At 46.9% G+C, this 22,110-nt stretch overlaps 1 long non-coding RNA gene and 1 pseudogene across 1 annotated transcript; both read left to right on the top strand.

Moving 5' to 3' along the window:
• The window catches only part of LOC108594107 (uncharacterized), a 29,944-nt pseudogene extending 8,930 nt beyond the window's left edge, over nucleotides 1-21,014 (top strand).
• On the top strand, nucleotides 1,134-14,604 carry LOC118146290 (uncharacterized). Its single transcript, XR_004731918.3, has 3 exons — nucleotides 1,134-1,571; nucleotides 6,352-6,502; nucleotides 8,543-14,604. It is a non-coding gene; the product is annotated as an uncharacterized LOC118146290 (long non-coding RNA).
• Nucleotides 21,015-22,110: the final 1,096 nt, after the last annotated feature.

The raw sequence follows: 22,110 nt of genomic DNA, 5'->3' as shown, positions 1-22,110 counted from the left end.
GCACCTGCACTGGTTCCCACTCCCTGGAACTCTCTCTGGATGTCATGCACACAATCTGGTGCTACTAGAGGCCACACTCCCCCGTGAGCCGGCTGCTTGGCCTCAGCGGAAAGTGCATGGAAATTCCTGCTTCTTCATCTGGCTCTAGGGTTACTGTATGTGTGACCTTGGGCAAATTATGCTCTGCTTCAGCTTTCTGGACTGGAAAATAGAAATAAAAATACTTACCTTGCAGGGTTGCTGTGATGCTCAATGACCTATTACATTTGAAGTTTCTTGACAAATGAGAGATATAAAATATCTTTATTTTTACTATGTCCTGTCTCCAGTGCCACTAGGCAGGGTCACAAACTCCTTGGAGGCAGGCCTTGTGCAAGTGCCTCATTATTCCCATGAAGTTTCTGGCCAGTGCTGAATACATAAATGACACTCAAAACAAAGGGGTTCACCTCATAAAAGCACCTTGTTTATAAATGTGCTTTCTCTATAATATTGCCCAAGTGCTCTCCATAGGGCCTGAGCCACTCTAGACCTGGAGCAGTGGCAATGAATGGGCTCGACTGTTTCTGTACACTTCCCCAACACCACGTGATAACCAACATTGGGATTTTTGCCAGCCCTATAGGTAAAAATGAGCATCTCAGCATGATTGAAATGTGCATTTATCTCATTATGAATTAGGTGAAGCAGAGCTTTGTATGTCTAACAGCCATTGGTATATCCTTTCACATAAATGGCTGTCAACGGTCTTGTACTGTTGGTCTTGTTTCCTCCCCATTGCTTTGTATGCTATGTATTTGAGGGATCATGGCCATATAATTTGCAAATATTCTTTCCTAGTTCATCATTTGTTTTTAACTTTGTGTATGCTATAACTCATTTGAGAACACCAGCAAAGAGAAGCTGGCCCATAGGCCCAGTGGCAATTTAGGAGAGTTCGTGTGAGCTCACAATGTGCTTCCCGCACTGAGGGTCACCAAGAGTACGTGTCTGTGTGCCAAGAGAAATACAGAGATGCAGGATGAATGAAGCGAACACTTTTTTTAATGGATACATATATATTAAGTAACTTACACTGTTACTCTATAGTAAAACAACTATGGACATAACATGGTACAGAATTCAACATTCATATAAATTTTTCAAGTAAAGCATTGAAATATCAAAGAAATGTCACTGTTGCATCTGGCTGGTTGGGGCCCTGCCCCCAGACACCCTATTAGGGATTTTTCAGTGAGAAAGTTTGAAAAGTGCTGCCCTCATGGGAACCTGTAGGCCCAAGTTCTCATCTCAGTTTTGCCCTACATTAGCTGTGTGACTTGGATGAATCCTGGTGGGTGCCATCAATGTCATAAACTTCAGTGATGTCATAAACACCCTAAGCCAGAAGAGCAGGTCTGTGGGCAGGGGTTACTATTTACTGCTGAGCTCTCAGTGCCTGAGACACATACCTTGTACACAGTAGAGGCTCAATAAATAGACGTCCAATACAAATGAAGCGACAGGCTCAAAGTGTGCTTTGTCGGTAACTGTCCCCAGAGGGACAGTTTTCAGTTCTGTCAGCATCACAGGTGAGTGAGGCAGGTCCCTGTACTTCCCGCTGCCTGGAGGAAGCAGACACATACTCTGGTGTGAAGACGCTGCAGGGACTTCCTGGCTCCAGCCCCCTCTCCACTCCATTCTTGCCTGGGTATTGTAGGACATGGAGGTCAAGACTGACAACTTTGCCATGGGTATCTAAGATCACCTTATTCATTCCTCTGCCATCTCAAACCCCTACCCCCATTTTGTGAGGGACCTGGGGTGGTCCAGGCCCTGTGAGATTATCAGCCAAGGCAGTCCTCTCACATCATGGTGGTCCCGACCCCTCTCATGCACCCTGCCCTAAAGACACATGATCTGGGCTGTTTATGGGGTGTGGGCTCTGAGATGTGGGTGGCGGCTCCTGGGCTATCGGCAGGCAGTAAAGTCTGCAGAGCAGGCCTGTTTTCCAGCTACAGCTGCCACATCAAAAGGCCAAACTCCCTGGAAACTTTGCCTTATTTAAAAGTTACGGTAATCCTCAGGATAGAGGCTGGTTGGACACCCCGGGAGACAAAAGTTCTCTCTGTGGTCACAGACCAGGCCCTTCCACCCACCCCAGGCACTGTTAAAAGTGGAGCTACGCTGTGGGCATCACAGGCTCTGGTGAAATAGGAGCGGAAAGACCCTCTTCTCTCTCCGCACTCATAATTTGCTTTGGAGGGCTCTAGAGCTAAACATTTGAAAAGGGGGTCTGGCTTCTTAGATGGATTTCTCATTCTCACATGTCCCTGTATGCTTTGGGGTCTTTCCCAGCTGTGTTTTCAAATGCCTCAAACCCACGGAGGAAGTGTTGGAGAGCTAGGGCCTGTGGAACACCCAAGTCCCATTCCCTATCTGTAGTCAACGTGGTAGTTCATATTTTCATTTTCCCCATGGGCGAAATGAGCCCTCGCAATGGAAAGGGGCTTGCCCATATCTACCCAGTATACTGGAGGCCAGTACCCTGTGCATGGCCTTAACTGAATCAGCCCACTGTTCTGAGAGTTGCAGAGATAGCGATGTTGACTGGACTATCCATTTGTTACTCCACATTTCCCAGACCCCTTATATATAGGCAGAGTCATGTGACTGGCCAGTGAAATGTCAGCCAGAGTGACATACATTCCTTCTGCTGCTTCAGGGAAAAGCACATACTAGATTCTCCAGTCTCTCTCTCTCACTCACTGCCAGGACTGATGACACTCTTCCACGTAGTGAAGTCTTTGTGGGTTTGGGGCCTGCAGAAGTTCTCCTCTCCCCTACTGGTAGTGAACTCACATTATATATTTTTGCTGTGCTAAGTCACAGAGCTTGTTTTCTTGCAGCACAGAAACCTAGCCTAACCTAAGCAATATGCTATTTAATAAATTAGCCAATGAGCACTTGGTATTTACTGACTTACTTGCTCATGAGGGCTCCAAAGAGTCCATAGATAACCAAGGAGAAGATGCATAAAGGAAGATTTCAGCTCAAACATTAAACAATGCTTTTCACAGAGTCATGTGGAGATGATTGTGCTGCTTCAGGACATGGTGCCATCTCTGCTTTTGTACAGATTTATAGCTGAGGCTGTATGCCTTTTTATAGGAGGATGGTGGGGTCAAATCCAATGGAGTGGGGTGAAGATTTCTCTCCCTGTGTTCAGGGCCCTCTCTCCCAGAAATTCACTTACATGTGAATTGCAAAGAGACTCCACCTCTGCAGGATGACTCTTCCAAATGCTCTCCTCTGGGCAGATTATTTTTTTTAAGGGTTCTATATGGCAGACCAGAAAGTTAGAAAAGCAAAGCAGGAGGGCTGGGCATGGTGGCTCACGCCTGTAATCCCAGCACTTTGGGAGGCTGAAGCGGGTGGATCACGAGGTCAAGAGATTGAGACCATCTGGTCAACAAGGTGAAATCCCGTCTCTACTAAAAATACAAAAAATTAGCTGGGCATGGTGGCACATGCGTGTAATCCCAGCTACTCAGGAGAGGCAGGAGAATTGCTTGAACCCAGGAGGCGGAGGTTGCGGTGAGCCGAGATCACGCCATTGCACTCCAGCCTGGGTAACAAGAGTGAAACTCCATCTCAAAAAAAAAAAAAAAAAAAAAAAGAGCAAAGCAGGGTGTCAGCTCCATCTACCCCTTGGCTGGCATCTTTGTTCAGTACAGAAACCATGCAATTGCACATAGCAACACCAGTTACTGGGCACTATCTCAGCACCTTATATATGCCATCGCATTTTTAAACTTTCTACAATAGTCCAGCAGGACGGGCACCCCACGTAACAAAATGTGAAAACCAAGGCTTAAAAGTGTCAGTAAATTGCCTCAAATCACATCACTAGTAAGCACCAGAAGCGTAATTCCAATCTGCTCTATTTGCCTCCATGTCTAATTCCCCGTCTCCCTTTTCTTTTGAGACAGAGTTTCACTCTTGTTGCCTAGGCTGGAGTGCAATGGCATGATCTTGGCTCACTGCAGCCTCCACCTCCCAGGTTCAAGTGATTCTCCTGCCTCGGTCTCCCGAGTAGCTGAAATTACAGGTGCCCACCACTACACCCGACTAATTTTTGTATTTTCAGTAGAGACGGGGTTTCACCATATTGGCCAGGCTGGTCTCAAACTCCTGACCTTAGGTGATCTGCCTGCCTCGACCTCCCAAAGTTCTGGGATTACAGTCATGAGCCACTGCGCCCAGCCCCAATTCCCTTTCTATCATCCTACAGCTGCCCCCATCCAAGCTGGGAGTCTATGCCCAAGATCATACCATGAGCAAAGACAGGACTTAGGCAAAGGGTACTGGAACCCTAAGACCAGGCCACCTGCTCCACAGTCCTACCCAGAAAAGTGAAATCTCCACAGTTGTGATAAACAGGGACTATTTGCAATGCTGAGTCTTGCCTTAGTGGAAATATTTAAGGTAGTGTCAAAACAAAATCTATTATTTCATTTACGAAGACATTCATAGGGGCTGGGGAGGGATACGATGAAATATTTGCTTCTATAAACAACCGGCATTCTCCTATTTCAGTCCCCAAGTGTGTCTGAGGATCGGGGCCCTGAATATAAAATAAAACATACTTAATTTTCTCAAATACCACTAGTTAGGAAAAAAGCAAAAGAAAAGCAGAGTAATTTCCTTCCTCATCTCCTGCCGCAGGTGATTGGATTGCAGGATTGCATGGAGGGAGAAGTGATTTTGTTTCTTGGATAGAGAAGTTAAGTGAGCACTTCCCAATTTACTCCTAAAAACACGGAGACACCGCGTTTATGTTCCTGCAATGAGAAATCAGTAGAAACACAACTGGGTGAAGAAAGGGAAATTAAAAAGAAAATCACCAATCATTTGATTATATGACAACACGTGAACAGTCACATACTTGATTGTACTCTGCAAGTCTGTAGAAAGGAGGATCATTTAAGAAAAAAAAAAAAAGACGCTGGTTTCAGCATGTTTTCTGTAAAGACGGGCTATGGCAGCTGGAAAGCTAAGTGTCCTGAAACAATAGATGGCCCTCACATTTGTGCAAGGTCTTCAGAGTTTACAAAGCGTTTTCAGACGTGTTGTATTTCTCCTCCACGGCCTGGCTCATGCCAGGCTCTCCAGCTCCCCCTTCAACCCATCTCCTTATTCCTGCTCCATGCTTTCTGTACTTAGAACCCCAAACTGCCGGATGTCTCATCCCCTAGCTATGCCACGTGCACAGGAGCCTACTTACACAGGAATCTGCACTACTACTTCTCAGCCCCATGCCTGGGTTGCCTCCATCATGCCTTCCTCATCTTTATCTAAGACTTCCATCGGCTCCGGTGCTGCCTCCTCTTGCAGCCTTCCCAGAGTGCTCCCAGCCTTGCCTAGCTGTTCTTCTTCCCTGTTCTCCCATTCCCTCTGTATCTCTCTGTCCATGCAGTCACCAGGACCTGAATGTAGACCTTGTTCCTCGCTCAGCTGAGTGCCCCTGGAGAGCAGGGAACAGCTTATTTCTAGGCAGACACTGGACCCAGCACAGAGTGTGGCTTAGTGTCTGCACCCAAGAATTATTGGGCAAATGAATCCCCTGAGGGTGTGCCATTGGTCCCCTCAGGACCAAGAAGCTGAGGGTCCTGAGGGCCGGGTGATATGTTCTATGTCTCCAGTGAGTTAGAGGTGGTGCCCGGGCTAAAGTCCAAGTTGGGTAATTCCTGGCATCCCTGTTTGCTATGGAACATTAGGTCCCTTATGGAACACAGAGACTGGGGTGTATTTGAGGTCATGCCTCTTGGTGCTGGGGCTTCCCTCCTCTCTTAGAAGCAGAGTTGTCTGAAGTTTAGAAGCCATGTGATGTGGCCCCACTGCCCAGTGTTCTCTGTATTGGAGGGCAAGAACAGGGTAAGAGTCTCCACTTTATCGACACTTAATGAACTTCAGAGTGAAGAGATTAACCAGAACCAGATTAACGGAAATAAAGTTATGTCAACTCCTTTATTAATGTCTGCTTTTCTAGTCTCAAGTATACAGATACTTTCTATTTAAAGAATAAGACAAAATTATGAAAGGGGATAAAATAAAAGTGAAAAGATATGCTTCAAGAAGGAACTAAATAAAATAGTAAGAGCTTCCTGTGGTGGCAAAAGGAAATATAAAAGAGTGAAAAATACATGCAAGTCGAATGAGGATTTGACTATTTACAGCTGCCAGAGGCTGCCAGTGAATGGCTGGTCAGCAGCAAGGCTGGCCTTCCTCCCTGCAGGACATTCTTGTATAAATCCAGCAGAACCTTGGTGCAACTCACTTCTGAATGCCTACTATCTGCATCCCCCTTAGGACACAAAGGACCACAGAAAAATGACAGTAAAACATAATTAAGAAAGACCAGGACAATCTTCATGGTACAGCGGGAGCCCAGAGGGAATGATCATCTCTGCCTACAGGAACTGGTTCCCAGAGCAAACAGGCACCTGAGCAACCCAGACAGGTGAGGATGACGGGTGGAGGGGTGAGGGAAATGTCTCCAGAAGCAGCAGCGGCTGCACAGGGACAAGCAGCAAAACCCAGAGCTAGGAAAAGGTGTGAGTCCTAAGTTTGTAGATCTGTAAGAAGTTTGTTATAGCTGGAAGGAAAGGCTGAAAAAAATGGTGTTGATGCTCAGTCCTGTTTAATGAACACTTAATATGTACTGGGACCCGAATTAATGCACCGTTCACTGACCTCATCGTCACAGCAAATGAGGTTGCCACTGTTACTACCCCCATTTTAGGGATGTGAAGATTAAGTCACTCAGGTGAAGTAACTTGCCCGAGATCACAAGGTTGGTGTGTTCTAGATAGTACAATGTTATATGTGTTCTAGATAGTACAATGTCTACCATGGTGTATCAGTCACCCATGGCTGTGTAACAAATTACCCCAAAACTTAGCAGCTTAAAACAACAGTTTTAAGGTCAGAAAACAGTTTAAGGTCAGAGTCCGGAATCTGGGAAGGACCTTGCTGGGTGGTTCTGGGTCAGGCTTTCTCTTGAAGTTTCAGTCAAGATGTCACCTGAGGCTATAGGCATTCAAAAGCTTAATGAGGCTGGGGCACATATATCCTAGCTCATGCATGGCTGTTGGCAGAAGGCGTCTGTCTGCATGATGTGAGCTCTCCATCATGCTTCTGACCTGGCAGCGTGCTTCCCCAGAACAAATGACCCAAGACAGCAAGCACAACCAAGACACCAATGTCTTTTATATCCCACCCTTGGAGTGACATGCCACACTTCTGCTAGATGCAATCAGTCACACAAACCAAATGTGATACCGATCCGGGGCTGAATGCTAAAAGGCAGGGGTCCTGGGGGCCACTAAGCAGTTGCCTCCCATGCTTGGGCATCCTAAACTCCTGTTCTAGTAAGAAATGGGTAAGGGGGGATAGGGATCTGATGTTTTGGTTCCTCCAATGGGAATTTCAGGGGCAGAATTTATTATAAAATGTGTGTAGAGAGACCTAGTTTGACCCACAGTGAGAAGTTCAGCTGGTCTTCCCATCCAAACAGGATGAACAGCAGAATGGCCCTTCCCTTTCCTGACAGTCCCTTGACTCTGCAGCAAGGCTCTCAAAAGATCTCTTTGCACACAGTAGGTGCTCTATGCTCTATGAGTTGACTCCGGCTGCAATTGAAGCTCTGGGACCTGGGGCTTTGCAGCCATGTTCAGAACTCCTTCTGCCTCATGTGCCCACTTCCTCAGACCAGCTCATGTTTACCCACTGACACAGCCACTGACTGCCCCTCCGAGCAGGGGCTCCCTGCAGATCCACAGCAAGCTGGGTGGGCGTGAGCAGCCTGCTCTGAAAAGCTTGGCTTCCCTTTCTGAGGATTTTATCAGTATATAAAAATAAACAGAGCTGGCTGAGTCCTTGATGTCTCAGGGTTGCATTTTAATTGCTGCTTCTTCCGAGAAGACAGGCCAGCCCCACTTCCTGGTAGGCACCCATACTCACAGGAACAGAGCTGAACTCTGGGTGTTGGGGCCAGCACATCCCAGAGTGTGACTGACCGGTTTGCAATTAGCACTTCATTAGAGGGACACCTCGGTTCACAGGACCAAGACTGGCTCGCAGAGCCTGCACAGGGATGAGCATCTCGCGCCTGCCCACAGAGTGATCTTTACAGAACCCACCTCTAGCCACACTACTTCTTGTTTAAAACTCTTCTTACTCCTCCCCGCCTTCAGGATCAAGTTCAGACTCTCAGCTTGCCACAATCTGGCCTCTGCCTGCTCCTCAGCCTCATCCACACCCCCACCCTGACTCCCCGGCCCTGCTTCCTTCATTTTCAACTGCAGTCAGGTTCAACTACTCGTAGCCGGTAGATGATCGATGCTGTCTTTCACCTCATCTCTGCCTTCAATGCCCTTCCCTTCCTAAATAACATCTATTCTTGCTTCAGAATTAATCTTCTCCCTGCCGTCCGTCATCTGGGAAGCCTTCCATTAACCACCCTGGGCTGAATTATAGTCTCCTTTTCTTGCTTCCACAGCAGTGAGATGGTGGTGGTGCTGAGCCTTGAACGCTGGCTGCTTCCTAGAAGTCCTGGGCAGTGTCCCTACCCCCACGGAATCCCCTCACCCATGATCAAGAAAGCTGGATTGTGAAGCTGGTCATATGGAATGTCACCTCAGGAGGTAGGGGAGGTCTGCCCAGCACAGCCCACAGCAGCTCAGGCAAACACAATGCACCCCACTTGTCTGCATCCTCATGGCCCCTAGGAGTGAGCACGAGCTTCTGCAACCTTTGCTGGCAAACAGGGGTTCCGGCCAACACAGCCATGATGCCTCAACAACCAGGGAGACCCTGCTTTGTATCAGCACAGGACTCCTGGGTTTAATGATGCTTGGCCCTGGCTTCTTTCAAGACTTCAGTCTTCATTTGTGCTTCTGCAGGGAGCCGGGAGCATGGAAGGAACAGCAAGGGTGCCGAGTCAAATCCCAGCATCACAACAGAAAACGTCGTCTTCGACCAGTTCATTCAACTCAGGGGGCTTTGGCATCTTCACTGGTCTAGCACAGGCAACATTCCCCCTGGGCTGCTGTGGGGGTACAGGAAAAAACATGGGGTACCACCCATGACGTTGGGAGATGTATCTGGGGGTGAGAGTCTGGAGAGCTTCAAGCCCTGGGAGATTTGGGTCTTGAAGGCATGCTGTGAACCTGGAGCAGCACTAGCTCTGCATGGCAACAGGACCCTGCCTCTCTCCATGAACCAGAACCCTGTCCCTGAGAGAGGAGTTCTCACCAGCCAGGGCTGTGGGGGCGGGGGCAGAAAGCAGGAGCAGCCCCTAACAGCTCAGTAGGTGACAGCTTCTGGGAGCCTTTTTCACCAGGATCTGAGGTCTGTTTACATGGGTCCCCCCCTGTGGTCTCTGCTGCTTAATATGCCTTTTGAAAATGATGCTCAGTGGGATGGTGTGTGCACATTTGTAATTCCAAAGAGCTGGCTGGTTTTTCACAATCTTTGCCTGCTGATTTCTTAGTCACAGGAAGGGAAATAGCAAAAAAGTCTCTAATACTCCTTCCTTGTTGAGTGGGTTCCCTAATAACATTACATGGTGCTTCCTGTTTATCCCCCTCAATGAGGAAGGCAGACCTACTGCTATAAGCTCAGGGGGAACCAACATCCACCGAGGAGAAATGACTTGTCCAAGGTGGCACAGTGTTAGTGAGAAAGAAGGGCAGGCATGACTGCACCCCGTTTCTCCTGCCTGCTAAGTGTGTGCCTCTTCATCGCAATCTCTGGCATAGAAAGAAGGAGAGATGAAGCAAGAAGTTCCCAGAAAGAAGGCTGTTTCCCCTAAGCGGTGGGCGTCCCGCCACAAGAAATGGCTCATCGGGAAACACTGAGTGAAAACCCACATTCAGAGCAAGGCTTCCCAGTAACTGAGATCCAGCCTGAGGTTTCCAGGAGCTGAGCCTCAGATGGAATGAGGGCGGGCTCAGAGCTCAGCCAACCCTTTGAAACTGAGCCTGCGGGTGAAGTCAGGTCAATACATTCACAGGCGTTTCGGGCCCTATCGACGTCTAGGGTGGGAAACCCACCCGAAAGCTGTTGAAATACAGGGGCCAGCACTGGTTTTGCAGAACAGTGGTTCTTTGAGTGGAAGGTGTTCGAGAATTAAGTTTCCCCAGTGTTCCCAGGGCTCAGACTTAAAGCCAAGGGGGGTCTGGGCCCCCAGTGCCTGATGGAGCCGCTGATAGGTCCCCGCTGGCTAAAAGTGATGACATTGGCAAGAAACTGATCTTTCTGGGGAGCAGAAACTCAAGAGCACTCAAGTGCAGAACACAAGGCAAGTTGTGTTACCTGCCACAAAGCCCCAGCTTTCAGGACTAGGGGAGGGGGAGAGAGGGACCACTTGGTATTGGGTATCAGGAGTCCCAGACCAGACCCTGAAGGAGGAAACTGCTGAAGCGAGACCTCTTATCTTGTCTTGCCTCCTCCTTCTTCATATAATCAGAACATGCTCAGGCCAGAGGCAAGAGACCATATAATCCACTACCTCCCTCTGTGTCATAGACAGGAAAGTTGAGATCCTGTGGCATCAGGAGGCTTGTCCTTCGGTAATAGAGTGTCAGACATGGAAGTAGGAAGCAGGCCTCCAGATTCCCTGTTCACTGCTCATCTGGACTTGGAAAACAAACAGAACTCAAAGCCTCCAGCCCTTTGTCACCATGCAGCAGGCCACAGCCACAGCACACCTCCATATGGCCTCCTTCATATATTTTTTGTGAGCCCACAGAGTGCTGTTCCCTGCTGTAAGCTGATGCTTGCACACAAATGTCTGGCCAAAGCAGGTTTTGTTTAAAAGCTAAGTCAGTTTGTGCAAAAGCATACCCTACCTGCCATGGCTCCCTTAGCACATTCCCACCTACTCAATGCCTGGTTGAATTGTGAAGACCAAGGACATCCAATGTGGGCGTCACCTGTGCACTGCTGAAGATAACTCTGGTGGCGGGGGGCAGCTGCTGACCCCAGTATCTCAGGTGAAAAATGCAGCTGAGATCCAATAGGGCTGAGATAGACACAAAGAGACGCAATCCTGAAGCATGGTGGTATTTTAACAAATACGCCTTACACTGGATGGCTCATAAATAGCAGAAATTTGTTTCTCACAGTCCTGGAGCTAGAAATCTGAGATCAGCATGGCGGCATCATCAGGTTATGGTGAGGGCCCTCTTCCTGGTTGCAGACAACTGACTTCTAGTCATATCCTCACATGGGGTCCCTTTAATAAGGGCACTAATTCTGTTCGTGGAGGCTCCACCTTCATGACCAAGTTATCTCCCAAAGGCCCTGCCTCCTAATCCCATCACATTGAGTGGTAAGGTTTCAACATATGAATTTTGAAAAGACACCAGCATTTAGTCTATAACAAGTGGTCCACGGGTAGGCTTGAGTTGGCTAAGGGTGGAGAGGAAGCTGCTAGAATTGCAGGGAACACTTTACACATATTTGTGCATGGGCATTCGTCTAGGAAGGATGCCCTGTCTGTATCCTCCTTAGGTGTCTCACAGTGACCTGGTCCCATGTAGCCCCGTCTCAGCTCAAACACCCTCTTCTGACTTCAAAAACTTAAGTGCTAAGAGTTTGTGTCATGCCTACGTGTCCTTGGCTGCTAAAAAGTGTATCATTTTCTAGTGACGTGTTCTTTCCATAGGATATCATGGTAGTATTTTAACAAATACGCCTTACACTGGATGGCTCATAAATAGCAGAAATTTGTTTCTCACAGTCCTGGAGCTAGAAATCTGAGATCAGCATGGCGGCTGATCTCAGATTTTGTGCTATAGCAATGGAGATGCAGGGCTGCAGTGGAACCATGAGGGCAGGGGTTACAGAAAAGAGGTTTAAATTATCTTGGCATTAAAAAAAAAAAAAATCCTTTCTTATTGAAGTGCAACCTGAAAAACAAGCCCCCATTGGAGAGCACCATGGCGCTTCCTGTGTAACATACTCAAACTTCCCTTGGCAACTAGGAGCTGGGGAACCTGATAAGGTGTAAGCACAGATATGCCCGGGAGGTTGTGGGAGTAGCAACTTTTTGTCTTCACTCCAAGACTCAGTCAAGAAAGAAATTAGAATTTTAAAATAAAATAATGATTAGATTGGAATCATTGAATACCAGATCTAAGAAAAACTTCAGTTTTCTCCATGTCAAATGAGACTTTAGGACTTGCCCACAGAGGTGATGTGGAAAACCAGTCCTTTTGACTCCAAATCAAATGCCTACAAAGCCTCCTTCAGAATTGGGCCTTGAGAATTGTAAGTACTCATATTCCTGTTGGGATAATCACTCTTTGGGAATGACCTCATGGAACCAGTCCCACAAATGAAATATTAAAATTCCCATTTACGTGGCTAGATTTTGTCAGTACTTCACCAGTTGGAGAGGAGAGGCCCAGATGCAACCTCTTTGTATAAATGTCTTTCCCAGGGACCAGGATAAAGGTATTTTTTCCTAAAGCACTTGGTTGCAAAGCACTTTAGAGGCATAGAGAATCAGCACTTTGCAGTACCTGAAAGACCACCTGGGCAAGTCTTTCCATTTTGTTGCAGGGCTTTCTGAGGTCCAGAGAAGAAAAGAGCCTCAAACAGATCAACTGTATCCATCAGATTGTCCCTTTCAGAAGGTTGAAATAAGGGGGGGAAAGAGAAGTTTCTAGCTATCGTGGACACTGGGGTTTGAAGTTCACACAGCCTTGGGGAGCTGGGTGGCAGTTATTTTATTTTATCTTTATTTTTTTTGCTAGGATGAATAACCTGATAAGTAAGTCGGTCCTCAGAGGGTGGGGAGTGGAGTAGGTGAGCAGATGGCATTTGTTGCCCAGCCTTTCCTGCGATGCTTTATTCAAGGAAACTAAGTTAGTTCATTGAAATCTAAAAGAGCCCTGACCAGAACAAGGGGATTCAGGTATGCACAGGAGCTGGGGTATACCACCTCTGAGAACCCTTTAACCAGAGCAGCTCTGATCTCAGGAGTCTTAGGTTTCAGGTCCCATTGCAGTTAGTGAGCCCCAAGCTAAGGCACCTTGTGCCAATTCTGCTGAAGTTAAAGGTGGCCTCTGGGAAAGGGTCTTTTGAGCTCCTCACTGAGCATAAGCTAGTCCACAGACTAGCAGCACTGGCATCAGCTGGGAGCTTGCTAGAGATGTAGGATCTCAGCCCCACCCAGACTTCCTGAATCAGAATCTGCATTTTTGCAAGCTCTCCAGTAATTCTTATGCACATTAAATTTAAGAAATGCTGGTTAGGAAATAGCATTTTTTTAGACAATAAGAAAAAGATAGAATGGAGCCATGAAGAGCTGGTGGTAATACCACCAGCGGAGGAAACTCTCTGCGTGGCCTTGGGAAAACCACGGCCATACTCAAAATGGCTGCTCTCTCATCTGAAAATGAGGGGGTTGGACTGGATGCTTTTTATTCTCTACCCTGGCAGGCATTTCTCCTATGAGCTGAAAGAGGGGAGCCCTGCTCAGCTGAAGATCAGAGAGCTTCTTGCTGTGTAAAACACTCCCTAATCAGCCTTGTGTCAAGTCCCCCGCCCCCCGACTAACCACAGTGACAAGTCTCAAGAGTGCACCATGTCAGGCTGTGAATAAAGTTCAGGCAGTTTGGTTAATTACCCTGACACCAACTAGAGTTAGCTACCCAGCAGCTCGGGAACTGGTCTTAATGATTATAGGAACACACACGCCGCAGCTTCCGGCATAACTGCCCCCTTTGCAGCCTACAGTCTGGTTTTGGAACCGCAAGTTCAAGCAGAACATTCCCGAGGGCATCAGGGGTCTAGGTAGGTGTCAGGAGGTCCCCCCTTCCCATTCCAACAGGGGTGTGAAGTCATTTTCCCAACATGACAAGTGAAGCCTGGTAAGCATAGCAACCATCTCAGTTTCTCTCATGCCTCTGCCTGAAACCTGCCTGTGGTGCTCCCCTACTGTCAAGAAAAAGCCATGCAGGATATGCCCCTCCTAATTCTCCAGCCGAATCTCCATTAATCCCTACCTCAAACCTGCTGACCTGGCCCAGAGGGCTACTCTTGGGTCTCTGCATGAGCTGTATGCTTTCTTCTGTTGCACACGTTGCTTCTGCTCAAAGCACCCTTCTCTGCTCTTGACCATTATCTTTACTCATCTTTCAGATTTTAATATCTATATCACTGCCCCCAGGAAGTTTTCATGACCCTCATAACCAGGTTGGCTGCCTGTCTTTCTACAGAGTCCTGTGTGACTTCATTCATACCAGATATCACACTGCAATTTAAGACAGCTTCCTCCAGCAACAGTGAGCTGTGGGCTGGCAGTATTCATGCCCAACTTACTTAACATCTAAGCCTTATGAGGATAGAAATTGTTTTCTGGGTCACTGGCAACTGTATCCTGAGTGCCCAGTGCATTGTCTGGGACATATAAGATGCTCAGTAAATGCCTAAGGAAGGGAGGAAAAAAGAAAGGAAAAAGAAATGGATGGAAAGAGGAAGGGAAGAAAGAGAGGAAGGAAGGAAAGGAAAAAAGGAAGGAAGGGAAGAAAGGAAGCAAGGAGGAAACAAGAAGGAAGGAAGGAAGGAAGGAAGGGAGGGAAGGAGGGAGAGAGGTAGGGAGGGAGGAGGGAGCAGGAAGGGAGGGGAGGGGATGGAAGGAAAGGAAAGAGGGAGGGGAGGGAAGGGAAGGGGAGGAAAGAAAGGAAGGAAGAAGGAGAGGAACCCTTATGCTTAGCATGCCTCATGTATAATGAGTACTCGAAAGTTGGTTCAGAGTGACTCCATACATGAATGGAGGCCTTTCTCCTTCTGGCGTAAAGTCTGGAGAGTGAGTGCTCATTAGGAGGGATTGCTTGACAGGACGAGGCACAAAAGCGTCCACAAGGCCCGTCAGCTCTGCAGAGGTCTAACACCAGATGAGGAGATAAGACTTGTCCCCTGACTGTGGGACCTGGGATGAGAGGTGCAGAGTGGGGACTACTGTGAGAGGTAGGGTGCCTTTGAGTGAATTACCAGGGGGAAGTGTGAGGACCCCTCTCCCTCCACCCAGAGCACACATCGCCTCTCTTCTGTGGGCTGTCTGAAGATCTAGAAGGCTGGTTCTAGGTCCAAGCTTTCATCTGGACCGAGAGGTAGAAGGGAAGAAGCAGTTTCTCTAGGCAGGGTCTTCAGAGAGGAGAACACTCTCTCAGTTCCCATAACCAGTAAACCACCGAGCTGAGATTGGAAGCCACCTCCAAATGGGCCTCAAGCCCATGGCTCTTTCCGAGCACGATACTGTGGAATAAGCTTGAGAGTTTTATATTTTTAAAGCAAAGCCTGTTTTAAAATACCTATTTCTTTACATGTGGTGGCAGCAGTGGGATAATAGTCTAATGTCTATAAGCAAAAATCAGGGGCGGGGGAAGAATTGGAACATGTCTGGAAGACTCTCCTCTTTCTCTAAGCCATTTTGGTTCCAGTTTTTTAGCTATTCCCTATGGGTCAGGGGTTGGAGAGGAAGGGTTATATTTTTTAATTTCATGAAAGGATGGAAAGAGGGAGATAAATATTCCCTCCTTCCTTCCCTCCCTTTCTTCTTTTTCCTTCTGTAACAACCCATTGGCCTAGCCAGGTAGCTTCACAAGGAGCTGTGTTCTTCTCCTGTGACCAGTGGCACAGAACAGAGGAGGCAGGATAGGATGAAAGTCAGCATGCAGGTTTGGACGTCAGACACTCCTGGGCTTAAAGCCAGTGTTACCATTTATGAGACATTTGATCTCTGCCAAGTAGCTTAATGTCTCTGAGTCTTCATTTTCTCATCTGTGCATTGGGAACAATAATGGCATTAATCACCTGAGGATTTTACAAAATAGTGAGATAAATGTAAGCAAGGTATTTAGTATGGGATCACAAACCCTAGCCACCACTCCCAAATTAGAATGTCCTAAAACCTTAAGGCATTTTAAATAATTCATTTGGCAGTAAAATCTGACATCATCTAAACTCACTTGGCAACACAATCTGACCTGCACGGATGTAAAACTATCTAGAGTTGCTATTGTGACTACTCATACGCTTCTCTGTAGAAATATTGATGTGTTTGATTATAGGGTAATACCTCAGTACTTCCTGGGGAGAGAGGTAACCCATAACCTCTATGTACCATATCACCTTTCTAAAAATCTAGAATGGTTTGATTTTCAAACTACAGAGGGTTCCAAAGATTTTTATACAAGGGGTGTGACCTGTAGAATACCTGGCCATGGTGACTGCTCAGGATTTAAGAGCCATCATCCTTTCTGCTTCTGGGATTTGCCCAAGGGCACGCAGAGATTGGTTTGCCTATGAGACTGTCCTCAGGTAGTCTTTATTCCACACCCATGCCCTTGACTAGACATATCTCTCCGACTATCTAACTTAAACTTTCTCTACTAGAAATTTATTTCTTTGAATTGTTCGGGCTCTTTGATCATTAGGAGACCATTTGTAAAAATGAAAGTTGGTTAAGTGAGGGTTGAAAATGAGAGGTACTCATGAACCAACCAAAGAGAAGGTTGGGGCCAAGGCATGGAATCATGGTAGGAAAAGATGACATCCCTAGTTTCTGCACTCAGGTCCAGCTCTGGAAGTTAAATAGAACTTTGACAAATGAGAAACTTAAGATATATAAAGACAGTGGATAAAACAGAAACATTTCTAACATTCCCTCCTTTCTTAATAATTTTTTCTCTCAAAAGCATCTGGGAGAGTTTTTATGATAAATGATACAAATCTAATATAATTAACATAGGGTTAAAAGATCAAGTTTATATACATGAGGAAAGGAGTAAGAGCAAGTTAAGGGAAGTTGCTACGATTGAGCCAGTAACCTAGTTTTGAGCTTCCTAGCAGCCAAGGACAAAAGGGAAACATAAGGGTTATGCGTTCTCAGGGCATGTGTTTGGGGTATCTATTGTTGCATAACAAACTGACCCCAAACAAAGTAGCTTAAAATAATTATTTGACTTTGATCATGATTTTATGGATTAGGAATTTGGGGAGGGTTTGGCTGGGAAGTTCCTTTCTGATATGTAGGGCATCAGCTGGGATTGCTGAAACTGAAGGATCAACTTCCAGGATGGATTTAGTCACATGTCTGGTACATCCCTGCTCCTTGCTTCTCTCTTTCTCTATGCAGTATTTCATCCTTCAGAGATGAAATCTCTCTGTGGAATCTGGACTTCTCACTATGCAATGATCTTAGGATATTTGTACGTGACAACTGGTTTCTCAGAGCAGGAAGTGGGAGCAAGACCAGCCAAGGGCCATCCCCAGAACTCTTGTAGCATCACTTCCACCAGATTCTCTTGGTCAAAGTGGTCAGAAGTCCCACCCAGATTCAAAGAAGTGGAGCAGTAGATTCCTCCTTCTGACTGGGATGAAAGGCAAGGCCATGCTGTAGAAGAGCATGTGGGATGGTAGATACTGCTGGGACCGTCTTTGGGAAAATAAACTGCCACAGCAGAATGAAAGGAAGCATATATATTTGTCAGGAGGAATGACATTTTTTCTAGCATTGAGACTATAAGATGAATTATGTGGGATCTCTTATAGACAATCATTGCACACTGACTGCAACAATGTCAGTAAGAGCCAGTTTGCAGAAGACACAGGAACAGCTGAGGAGCTTATGCTCAATAATATTGAGAACTGAAAACTTTATTTTCAAGAGTTCTGGTCCTTAGGAGTTGTTATAGTTCCTGGAATGAAATTTTCCATTTTAATTGATTTATGGCCATGAAATGCAGCATCTTCAGTGTGCCAGGCCCTGGTGCAGCTCTGTGGAAACCAGGGAACCAAATATCTGACACCTGCCCTCCTGGCCTTCCAACTTGCTGGGAAGGCATCGTATCTAACAACCCAAGGCAAAGGGGTGCAAACCTGAATTTTTTAGACGTGATCAGAGAGCTGCTTACATAAGGCTTGTGCTAGACACAAGGTATCTAAACACCTGGACACAGGGGTTTGTTCATCAGATGCTTAGTCTCAACCTTCCCCTGTTGAACTGGTTGTCTCTGGCAGCTGGAACCCAGCACTTTGAACACACTCCCCAGGCAACTGGGAGAGCTCCTTGTACAGCCCGTTTGTGAAAGTTCAGAGCACGATGACTACTAGCAGCCAACACTAACTGAGGTCTTCCTCCTGTCCAGGGACTGTCCTAGGATCTATCATGGGTCAATCTTCACAAGCTCAATGAAACATTATTCTCCATTTTTCAGATAAGAGACTGGAGACACAGAGAGTCTCCAAAACTTGCCCAAGGTCACACGGCTTCTAAGTGGGTGATGTTGGAACCTACTTTCGGGGATCTGATTCTGAAGCCCTCACTGATACATTCTGTGAGTTCAGATGAACAGAGAGAACTTAAGGAAAATCCATTCAGTGCCAGGGTGCTACCAGCTCCCTGGGGATGGGACTGCCATCCTCTCCTAGGCATCTGTCCAAATGTGGAAAAACTCAAGTTCCTAAGTTTTGCTCATGTGCTCTGCCTTGAAGAGGGCAGGAAGTAGAGCAGACACTGGCCTCATATTTTGGTGCTGATACCTGTCAGGACCCTTGTGCCAGAGGTTTCACGTCACATCACGTAGCCCCCGCACAGCTCATCTGTGAATGGGAAATAGGGTTGGGCCATCACCATGTGTCCCCTTCCAGCTAAATATTTGTCCCAAGTCCCAGAGGATTTGATATGACAGCCCCATGCCTAATGCTGTTTGTGGATTCATTGAATCAATGATTGTTTCGTTCATTCAATTCATCCAACAAATAGCTTCTCTGTGTCTAGTACTATTTGCACTCAATTTTCAGAGAAATAAATGTCTAAAGTACCCACTTAATAACTTAAAAGCTGATTTTACCAATTTCATTTCACTGTAAGGCCTCCCAAAGGATTAACATGTTAGTGTGCGCCCCAGCTCGCACTCGCACTTGCCCACAAAACCGCCTCCCATTGTTTGAAGGGAAATCTACAAGTGGATCCCTGCCCCCACGCCCACAGCACTTTCTAATTCAAATCAGCTGCCATTCACTGGCTTTGTGCCCTGGGGCAAATCCTCCACCTTCGGTCCTACTTTGATCCTCTAGCCCAGGCCGCTTTCATTTCACAGTTAAAGTAACGAAGGTTAAAACAGATGACAACTATTTCTAGAGAGCTGGGTTTTTTGCCCCCCAACTACGCACTGTGGTGAGGCGCTGAGGAGGCCACATCACAAGGCTGGAGAACCCTGGGAGCTTGGTAGCCTTGGCGAAAGAGAGTTTGTTCTTCTCTAGCCCACTGTCCCAGAGGCAGACTTCCTTCCAAGCACTGAAGCTGGAAATTTACCATGCAGGGCCGGGGGGCTGCGGTGCGGAAGGGCCTCTCACTCTTGCCAGCAGCTCTTAGGGCATTATCCTGGACTTGGGGACAGAGTACTATGAAACTCCAATCTATTCCTCCGGGAAGGAAGGTTGGGGGAAGCAGGGAGCCAGTAAAGGAAAAACAAATCAAAACCCTGCAAAACAGAGCCCAGTACGATATTCCTCTTGGGGGCAACCCTTTGATGGATGCATCCCTGGTACCTAAGAAGCCAGCTCCAGCCAGGCCTCACCTATTAGACCCGAGGCCCATTCTCCCCAGACAAGGTATCTGCTCACTGGGCCATGCCCTTTTCTTCCCATCCCCCTACCACAACTCCACCTACTTTCTGAGCAATTGTCTTTTCTCAATTACTAAACACAGCAGCCTGAGCTTCACTGGGGAGCTGGGGACATGTTCCTGGGAGTCCCTAGATGGAAGGCTTTGAGTTTTTCCAGCAGAAGAGGAGGCAGCCAAACCCAGATGTGAGGGCCCTCCCCCGCAAGCCCAGCCTGCCCTCGTGGCTTCCTTCCCAGAGTCAGGTCTTCTAAGGAGTGCTTAGCAAGTATGTCAGCTTCCAGACCAAGGTCTGCTGTTCTTGGCTCCGGGAGATGTTTTTCAGCACAGAATGCTCGCTGTAGACTTCTCTGCAGGGGTGGGGGTCGGGGTGAGGGTGGGAGGGTGAGGGCAGACCTCTCTACTCATCAGAATTCAGAGTGTGACTCCTCCACTCTGTCCCCTTGGTGACTTTACATGTTCTCAGGACAGCTTTCAGAAAGCCTCCTGCCTGCTACTTGCACTTGAAGATGTGGGGGGAGGCGGGCAGCAGTCGTGCGGGGACTATATGTGGAATTTGTTGAGATCAGGCAGAAGGAAGTGAAGACACTCTCTTCTGATTCGTGACATGTGAGAACATTCTCTTGACAGAAGCAGCTCCTGGTAATAGTAACAGCTTCCAGGCCCTCGACAGGCCGCAGCCCATCACCTTCAGCGTCCTGCCAAGCTCAGCAGCAGCAGCGAGGCAGGAGGGGGCGGAGAGCCGGAGGCAGCAGCGTCTGCCTGGGGATGGGGGCTAGAGGTAGAGCTAGAGCAGGACTGAGAGAACAGAGACAGGGGCATGAGAGAAACAAAGGGAAATTGAGGCAAGAAGAGATCAGATCAGGGAGGTGCAAGGGCCTGGGAAGGCAGAGAGTAGGAGGCAGAAATAGTGCTAAAGATGGAGACAGGTGAAGGACCTGCAGAGATTCAGCCCCAGTCTGGCTACCACCCCCATACTTCCTGAAGGCACACTCCCTGTTTGGAAGCCTAGCAGCTGGCCCTGCTGAAAAGAAGGCTGAGAAGTTGTCTCAGGCCAGGCCACCAGCAACAAAAGTTTCTGGACCTCTGTAGCTTATGGAGGGGTTTAGGACCCAGGATTTCTGGGTGTGTAGCTCTGTAGGAAATTGCCTTCCTCCTGATGTCAAGATTTGGGAACTTGGGGAGGTGCTATTTCTCTCAAAAAATATTATCTTTTTAAGAATACAATGTTGCTTTCTCTCATTAAAAAAAAACCTTTTCCGACCCCTGCTACCTCATTACAAAAGAAAACAATGCAAGCTCATCATGGAGAACTTGGAAAATATGAAAAGATACAGGAAAAGAAAAATGAGACATGACTTGCCAACATATCACCTAATGATAACCACTGCTAGCAATTTGATGGATTTCCCTTCAGTCTTTTGTCAATGCCTAGAGCTATATAATTAGCAGTAATATGCCACAAGCATTTTATTAAATATTATTTGATATTGCCACTTTTATTATTGTATATATTCTAATGCCTGGACAAGGCTTTCTTTATTGACGTAATCTATAGTTGAGTATTTAGGTTGCATGTAACTTTGCCACTATGAGCAATGCTTTAATAAATATCTTTCTGCCCACATCTCTGCCTGAGTTTCTGAATATTTCTTCAGAATATATTTAAAGAAGGAGACTTACTGTGTCAAAACTATGAACATTTTTAGGGCATACATACACACATATGAATATACATATACACACACATGCACAGACACACACACTGATACAGTTTGGATCTGTGTCTCCATCCAAATCTCATGTCAAATTGAAATCCCCAGTGTTGGAGGCGGGGCCTGGTGGGAGGTAATTGGATCAAGGGGCAGATTTCCCCTTATGTACTATCCTTAAGATAGCGAGAGATTTATTGCGAGACCTGGTTGTTTAAAAGTGTGTGGCACCTCCTCCCTCTCTCACTTCTTCCTGCTTGGGCCATGAAAGACGTGCCTGCTTCCCCTTTCTTTCCCACCAGGATTGTAAGTTTCCTGAGGCCTCTCCAGAAGCTATTGCTGCTGTGCTTCCTGTACAGTCTGCAGAACCATGAACCCATCAAACCTTTGTTCTTTATAAATTTTTCAGTCTCTGGTATTTCTTTATAACAATGTAAGAATGAACGAATACACACACACACACATCTTCAAATTGGCCTACAGGAATAATATACAATTAAATTTCTAGTGCAAATAAGACCCAAGTGTCGATGACAGAGCATTTGCTGGTTAATGACAGTCTTCTGCAGCCTTGTAAGGTAAGTTGACATAGGTGGGAATTAAGTATAATTATCTCCATTTATCAAAGGAAGAAACTGAGGCCCAGAGAGGTTAAGTGGCTTGGCGAACATCTTAAACTTAACTCAGTGGTCTTCAGTACTGGTTATTCCATTC

The sequence above is a fragment of the Callithrix jacchus genome, chromosome 12, assembly GCF_049354715.1.
Source record: "Callithrix jacchus isolate 240 chromosome 12, calJac240_pri, whole genome shotgun sequence".
NCBI classification, from domain to species: Eukaryota; Metazoa; Chordata; class Mammalia; order Primates; family Cebidae; genus Callithrix; species Callithrix jacchus.
The sequence above is the reverse complement of the archived record's forward strand: the minus strand, read 5'-3'. Positions and strand labels throughout refer to the sequence as shown.